Source organism: Heterodontus francisci, unplaced genomic scaffold, assembly GCF_036365525.1.
Source record: "Heterodontus francisci isolate sHetFra1 unplaced genomic scaffold, sHetFra1.hap1 HAP1_SCAFFOLD_75, whole genome shotgun sequence".
Lineage (NCBI taxonomy): Eukaryota > Metazoa > Chordata > Chondrichthyes > Heterodontiformes > Heterodontidae > Heterodontus > Heterodontus francisci.
The window spans coordinates 2644440-2652761 of NW_027141820.1; the positions used below are offsets into that span (position 1 = coordinate 2644440).

The following is an 8322-nucleotide window of genomic DNA, read 5'->3' on the forward strand; positions in this document are numbered from 1 at the left end:
CTCAAAGAAATTGTAGGGGATTGAGTTGCCGTTGAAATATTAGCACTGGACATCTGTACGAGCAGGAACAGCCATTTCAAACTCACATCCTTCACAAAGGCAACCACTGAGCTGTTTTCTTTTGTGAATGAAATTCATAAGAAAAGTTAAAGTTCACAAGAAAATGGATGTAAATGATTGATAGCTAAACTTTTGAAGCCATGATATGAATCCAAGATTTTCTGATTATTAGACAAACACTCGAACCAATTAAGCTGCTGAGCCAGATCACAAGTGCTGTGACAACTAAGGGCAGAGGAGGGCACTCTGTATTCTCATCCCACTTCTCCACAGGTCACAACATCTATGTGAACTTTTCCCACATACTGATACAGTCAATCATATACTCTATTTTTCCCAGAATAGAAGACACTGACCAGGTTTCTTTAATGAACAACAAAATTATCCATTTATTGTCGAACAAGTTTTAACTAGTCATGAAGTAAAGCATAAACACACAGGTGGAAATTTTAAAAGTTCCTTTTTCACCTTGAACAACTTTTAAAGTCCTTTTTTTTATCTTCGAGCCACACACACACACACCGGATAGCTGAAAAAATAAAAGGGATTTTTTTTAAAATTCAGCACTCTGTTACAGACAAATAAAACCTCTTGGGCTGTTTATTTGCTCATTTTTGAAGAAATCATCAGATGAGATATGTTGCTCCAAAACTGGAATACAGTCTAACTTCCGAGTATACGTAGACAGGTCACTCGGGTATTTTAGAACAGTTCTTTTCAGAAGGCATTGAGAATTAATTTTAGCAGGCCTTCTTCAAAGACATGCGACAAGATGAATTAACTCAGTGGACTTCTCAGGGTCTTTTAAAGATTTTCTGGAAAACAAACTGGGTTGTGGTCTTCTCTCCTTCCTTGACGATTCTTCAGGTTAACTTTATCAGCTGCTCACTCCAGCAGGTAAAACACACTTACTGCTACAACCAAAGGTTGTGAGTTTTCTGCTGTCTTAGGTTTGCGCTGCTGCTGCCAAGGTTGTCCAATCAAGGGGCATGACTGACTTCACTAACCATATTTCTCCCGGTTACCAGGGTTTCTGTTCTATATTTAACTTGAATCATGTGACAACCAGTAAACATAGTTGCCAAATTGGCTCTTTTGGTGCTCTCTTGAAAAAGAACTGGTCCTACATTTATTCAGTTTGATTATGACTTCTTCAAAAAATATTTTAACAGAAGAAACAGAATCCCTTCCATAACATCATGTACTTTCCCTGAGCTACAGGTTATTGCAAGTCTCTCTGGCTGTGTTTATTTTAGGTGATTTTGTACTCAGGTTCTTTTGGAATCCATGTGTTTGCAGATCCTTGTGAGTGAGAGATGTGGTAATATGCTTAAAAGATTTCCCTGTAAATTATTCGTATCTCCATCTTTCCCCGAACTTTGTACAAACACATTAATATGGGAATCACACACATCAGGCCGCCAAACCTGTCTGCTAAACATTGAAAGGTGACAGTGTTTATTGTGACGGGGTTCCATTTATGAAGACACATATTGATGATTCACACATGTCAAAATTTGTATATTATGTTCATGACATAATGAAATAAATAAACATTTCCTTGCGCTTGCCATGCTTGTTGAACATTTTCTCTGCTGATGCCCCCTGAATATATTAGAGAACATGGTGACGAGGTTGAGATAAAAATCTGTAAATATAGGCAGCAAACAGCAGCAGGGACTGCAGTGAACAGGATTTACGTGACATATTTGTGCTTATATTGGTGGGTGAAATAAGATACTAAACACACAAAATCCTGCATTTGAGCTCGCGTAAAAGATTGCTCTGTCTATGGAGATAGCATCAAAGAATGCTCAGGAAATTTGTCCTATGCCAGTGATAGTAACACACTTCAGGGGAACTTAAAAAAAACTGGTAAAATGGGCTTTCACATAACAGATGAAATTTTACAGAGAGAAGTGTGAAGTGATACAATTTGGAAGGAAGAGTGCCATATAAATGAAACGTTACAATTCTAAACTGGGTGCAGGAGCAGAGAGACAATGTACACCAATGTTAGAAGGATTGAAAAGGTAGCTAAGAGCAAACAGGACACTTGGCTTTATTAATAGAGGCACAGAGTAAAAGCATATAAGTTATGCTAAACCTTTATAAAATACTGGGAATGAATGGCCTCCACCTGTACCTCTACAGAAAGCTTCCATTCCAGGTTTACACACACTCGTCAGGATCACGCTCCACAGATCCCGCCATTCCAGGTTCGGACACCCACTTCAGGATCACTCTCCATTGATCCCAGCACTATGGGCTCGGAGACCCTCTTCAGAGATCCTAAATCTCCAGACACGGACATCCTTAAAGGACCACTCTCCACAGATTCTGCCCTCCAGGCTCAGACATCCTCTTCAGAATCACTCTCCATACATCCCACCGCTCCACGCACGGATATCTCAATCAGGATCCGATCAAAGAATGTTGCTTGTCACTTATCAGCTCAAGCCTGAATGTTGTTCAGGTCTTGCTGCTTGCAGGCACAGACTGCTTCAGTATCTGAGGAGTTGTGAATCATCAGCGAACATTCCCACTTCTGACTTATGTTGAAGAGAAAGCCATCAATGAAACAGCTGAGGATGATTGGGCCTTGGACACTGCCCTGAGAAACTAGGTATCCAGTCATGAAAGGTGGAGGACAATTAAATAACGAACCAGATGAGGAGGCTCCAAAAACATCCCTATCCTCAATGTTGGTGGAGCCGAGCACGTCAGTGCAAAAGATGAAGCTGAAGCATTTGAAACCATCTTCAGTCAGAAATTGCTCAGTGGATGATTCATCTCGGCCTCTTGAGGTCCCCAGTATCACAGCTTCCAGTTTTCAGCCAATTTGCTTCACTCCACATAATGGCAAGAAAAAGCTGAAGGCACTCGATACAGCAAAGACTATGGGCCCTAACAACATTCCGGCTCTAGTGTAAATCTGAGTTCTTTTTGGCTTCAGTCTGGTTCATTAAATATACTGAGTCGGATGTGTAGGTAAAATCAATTACTTTATTTGCGCATTTAGCCGGCTGACTTACTCTAATGCAACGACACTGACTCCACCCAGAGTCTGTCTGGTCCACTAGAGTAAGTAAAGTTTTTTGATACAGGTACTACTGTTTATACATTAAGATTCATGCTATACCCCCTTGTTTAACCAATCAGTGCGATACAATTCGACTTCACCCACGTGGTGACATGCAGTACATCTGTTACTGAGGTTCCAATACACTCCATTTTCAATACATACTTGTTACTAATAAAATATTGTTTTGTTCCAGCAAGATAAAACAAAGCGGACAAGCAAGCTAATTAGCAAGAGCATAGGAATCATCAATAATCATTCTAGTCTCACTCCCTACATGGATCATGAGTCTGTCTCTACCTTGTGACAAGTAATTGCGGCGCATCCTGCTATCTCTGTTAGGTGTACATTGCTGAGTGTTTCATGCAGTCTGCAGCTACATCAAGTAGTGGCAGTTCACGAAGATAAGAGGGGCCGAGCACTCCTTATCACTCACACAGGGATGGACATCATTTGATTCACAGGAGTCCATTTGTTCCAAACCACAGGGAGTCACACAATCAGGCCATAAAGAACAGATGTCTTTGCAATTACCAGTGTCGGCTTGTCTTTACAGTCTCACACGCTCTGCCTTTACTTTTAACTATTTCATTGTGGTTTCTGCCACTTAAAATCAAAGCTCAGCAAAGCTACTATTCCTAATTTGGCTATATTTCCCATTAAGCATAGTGCCATGCCTTTCTGCTCACTTCCACACTCGTACTGAAGACTTGTGCTCCAGAACTAGCGGCGCACTCAGCCAAGCTGTTTCAGTAGAGCTACAACACGTGCATCTACTTGACAATGTGGAAAGTTGCCCAAGTGTGCCCTCTCCACAAAAAAAATGCAGGACAAATCCAATCTGACCAATTGCCGCCCCATCAGTCCACTATCAAGCATCAGCAAAGTGATGGAAGATGTCACCAACAGTGCTATCAAGCACCACACACTTAGCAATAATCTGATCATCGATGCTCAATTTAGGTTCTGCCAGGGTCTCTCAACTCCAGGAAATAATTTGGCAGATAGAGTATAATGTGGGAAAATGTGAGGTTATCCACTTTGGTAGGAAGAATAGAAAAGGAAAATATTATTTAAATTGTGAGAGATTACAGAATGCTGCGGTGTAGAAGGATCTGGGTGTCCTCGTACATGAATCACAAAAAGTTACCATGCAGGTACAGCAAATAATTAGGAAGGCAAATGGAATGTTACCCTTTATTGCAAGGGGGATGGAGTATAAAAGTAGAGAAGTCTTGCTACAAATGTACATGGTGATGGTGAAACCACACCTAGAGTACTGTGTACAGTTTTGGTCTCCTTATTTAAGGAGGGATATACTTGCATTGGAGGCAGTTCAGAGATGGTTCATTGGATTAATTCCTGTGATGAAGGTGTTGTCTCATGAGGAAAGTTGAGCAGGTTGGACCGATACTCATTGGAGTTGAGAAAAATGAATGGAGAACGTATTGAGACATATAAGATTCTGAGGGGGCTTGACAGGGTAGATGCTGAGAGGATGTTTCCTCTCGTGGTGGAATCTAGAACTAGGAGACACAGTTTCAGATTTAGGGCTTTTTCATTTAAGAAGGAATTTCTTCTCTCAGAGGGTCATTAATCTTTGGAATTCTTTACCGCAGAGAGCAGTGGAGGCTGGGTCATTGAATGTCTTCAAGATTTTTATCTACAAGAGAGCCAAGGGTTATGTGGGCAGGCAAGAAAGTGGGGTTGAGGTCATGATCAGGTCAGCCATGATCCTATTGAATGGCGGAGCAAGCTCGAGGGGCCTAATGGCCTACTCCTGCTATGAGTTCTTCCGATCTTCTGTTCTTATGATCTCATTGCAGCTTGGTCCAAACAGAGACGAAAGACTGGAATTCCAGAGGAGAGGTGAGAGTGATTGCCCTTGAGTGAGTGTGGCATCAAGGATCCCTCGCAAAATTGAAGTCAATGGGAATCAGGGGGAAAACCCTCCACTTGTTGAAGTCATACCTAGCACAAAACAAGATGTTGTGGTTAGTGGAGGCCAATCATCTCAGCCCAGGACATTTCCTCAGGAGTTTCTCAGGGTAGTGTCGTAGACCCAAACATCCCAGCTGTTTCATTGACGACTTTCTCTTCAACATAAGTCAGAAGTGGGAATGTTAGATGATGATTCACAACTCTTCAGATACTGAAGCAGTCTGTGCCTGCAAGCAGCAAGACCTGAGCAACATTCAGGCTTGAGCTGATAAGTGACAAGCAACCTTCTGGCCACACAAGTGCCAAGCAGTGAACATCCCCAATGAGAGAGAGAAAAAATCTACCTTTTGATATTCAGAAGCATTATCATCGTTAAATCCCCCACCATCAACATCTTGACCAGAAACGTAACTGGACCAGTCACATCTATGCTGTGGCTATAAGCGCAGGTCAGAGATTACGAATTCTGCAGCAAGTATCTCACCTCCTGACACCCCAAATCCTGTCCACCATCTACAAGGCACAAGTCAGGAGTGTGATGGAATACATCCCACTCAACAACACTCAAGAAGCTCAACACCATCCAGGACAAAGCAGCGCACTTGATCGGCACCTCACCCGCCACCTTAAACATTCAATCCCTCCACAACCAGTAAACAGTGGCTGCAGTGTGTACCATCTCCATATGCACTGCAGCAACTCGCCAAGTATCCTTCAACAGCACCTTCCAAACTCGTGACCACTACCACCTCGAAGGACAAGCGCAGCAGATGCATGGGAACTCACTACCTGCAGGTTCCCCTCCAAGTCACTCACCATCCTGACTTGGAACGATATCGCCATTTCTTCACTGTTGTTGGGTCACAATCCTGGAACTCCCTCCCCAATAGCACTGTGGGTGTTCCTGCACCATATGGACTGCATCAGTTCAAGAAGGCAGCTCTCCACCACCTTCTCAACGGCAATAGGAATGGGTAATAAATGCTAGCCTTATCAGCGATACTCACACCCAAGAATGAATAAAAACCAAATCACTCTCCACAGATTCCCCACAATCTGGGCTTGGACATATACTTCAGGAGCACAGAGCTTTATATCACTACACCATGAGTTCCAATCTTCAGATTCTGTTCACTTTTCACATTATTTTCTACCAGCTTTTATCAATTCAGTATTCGGGTCTCTGCTCCTCAACCGTTTCTAACATCTCACCTCTTACAAAAAAACACTCTGATCTATCGTAGGTAGTAGATGACCCCTCATTTTAAACTCCATCTGCCAAAGCATTGCTCACTCACTTAATCTATCAAGAAGATTTGAAAATAAATTTCTTGCCAAAGGATAATTTTCTGCATCTCGCCATTTGCTTTTCCCATTTGTCTTTCACTTGGTGCAAATCCAGAGAAAGTAATGATGGAAGGAAGGAGGGGAGGAAAAATCCTGCTCCGTTTCGTGATCCCTATTTGATCTTCATTCCGGTGCAGTTTGGGTGAAGAATTCCAATTGTCTGTCTCAATTTTAATAAAGTATAACAAATTCTGGAATCACTGTCTGGACATTGACAAGAACAGGTTTCGAGGCTGACTTGACACATAAGCTCACCCAACATAAATAATACATGAAACAGCTCATAAACTAGCGACAAGGAAGGGATTCGAACCCACGTGTGCAAAGCAGAACGGATTAGCAGTCCATCGCCTTAACCTCTCGGCCACCTTGTCAGTTGTAGAGACATAGCTGTCACCTTCAGCACAGCTTCTGGCTGTGCAGCCAGCTGTGGAATGATGGAAATATCTCTTCTGTAAGTAAATGAAGTTGGGAATGGAGCAGTGTGAAACATTTCCAGACCATGTCCAACACGTTTCTACTCAGTGTGAAAACCCACCACGGAAAGACTGGAACATACAATCATTTCATCACATCATGATTAACATCACTCAGACACCTGAACCATTAGGTCACTGATGAAGTCATGATGACCGAATTTCTCATGAAATGAAAACTGAACTAACTGACTGGAAGAATTGCTTTAACCCCACATGATCAGCGAGCCACAGCATCAGGCCGACTTGTCGGGTGGTGTAAACAGATATCACTGCTTCTGATCTTCACCAGAACAGAGAGTGAGATGTAACATTGATCATCAAACAGACTGTGAGAGAATACAATAGAATAAAACACATGGAGAGACACTGTGGAATAACAAATAGATTTGATTGGAATGTTGAAATTTTGATTGGAATGGATAAAACACCAGAAACAGCAGATTAAATTGGGATTCTCATCATTATATTGATCTGGGACAGAAAAGAGAAACTGATGGAAAGAAGAGAAGAAGGAAGAAAAGAAAGGATGGAACTGTTCAATCTTTTCAGTTTTTTCACTCGCCCATCAAAGCTGATAAAAAAAGTTGCAAATAACAGAGAATTTCACCAAAAAGGGAGATTAAATGTTGCTGAAACCTTGGATCGAAGGATGCCCCAAAAGATCACCTGTTTAACTGTCTCCTCACTGGGGGATTTCAATCAGTGAGCAATATTATTCTCTACTTTTTTTGTTAATTGGTCCCAGAACTGTCACTTGGAATTAATATCTGTGTTCCGACTCCTGAATAATAAAATTGTGAGTTTCTCGATATTTTCTGGACACAGTTCCTGCTGAAAGAACTAAGAACTCTTTTCTAATTTGCACAATACTCTATACACACTCATTAAGCCTGCTAAGCTAGCATCCTTGGTGCTGCTCTCTCTTCTCCCAAACTTCATCTCATGTGACTGTTCTATCATCACTCTGACAGTGGGAGGGGTTGATCCCACTATCTTCAGCATTAACCCTTTACATCCTTATACCACACTGTCTGTCCAAAAAAAATGGGTGGAGGGAACTTCCTTCATTTATCAAAACACCAACCGCAGCACAGTGGCGCAATGGTTAGCACCGCAGCCTCACAGCTCCAGCGACCAGGTTTCAGTTCTGGGTACTGCCTCTGTGGAGTTTGCAAGTTCTCCCTATGTCTGTGTGGGTTTCCGCCGGGTGCTCTGGTTTCCTCCCACCTCCAAAAGACTTGCAGGTTGATAGGTAAATTGGCCATTGTAAATTGTCCCTAGTGGTAGGAGAATGGTGGGGATGTGGTAGAGAATATGGGATGAATGTAGGATTAGTATAAATGGGTGGTTGCTGGTTGGCACAGACTCGGTGGGCCGAAGCGGCTATATCTCTAAATAAGAAAAGTAAAATAA

General features: G+C 42.2%; 1 non-coding gene across 1 annotated transcript; it reads right to left on the reverse strand.

The window, feature by feature from the left end:
* Positions 1-6722: 6722 nt before the first annotated feature.
* Positions 6723-6804, reverse strand: trnas-gcu (transfer RNA serine (anticodon GCU)). The gene has a single exon. It is a non-coding gene; the product is annotated as a tRNA-Ser (tRNA).
* Positions 6805-8322: the final 1518 nt, after the last annotated feature.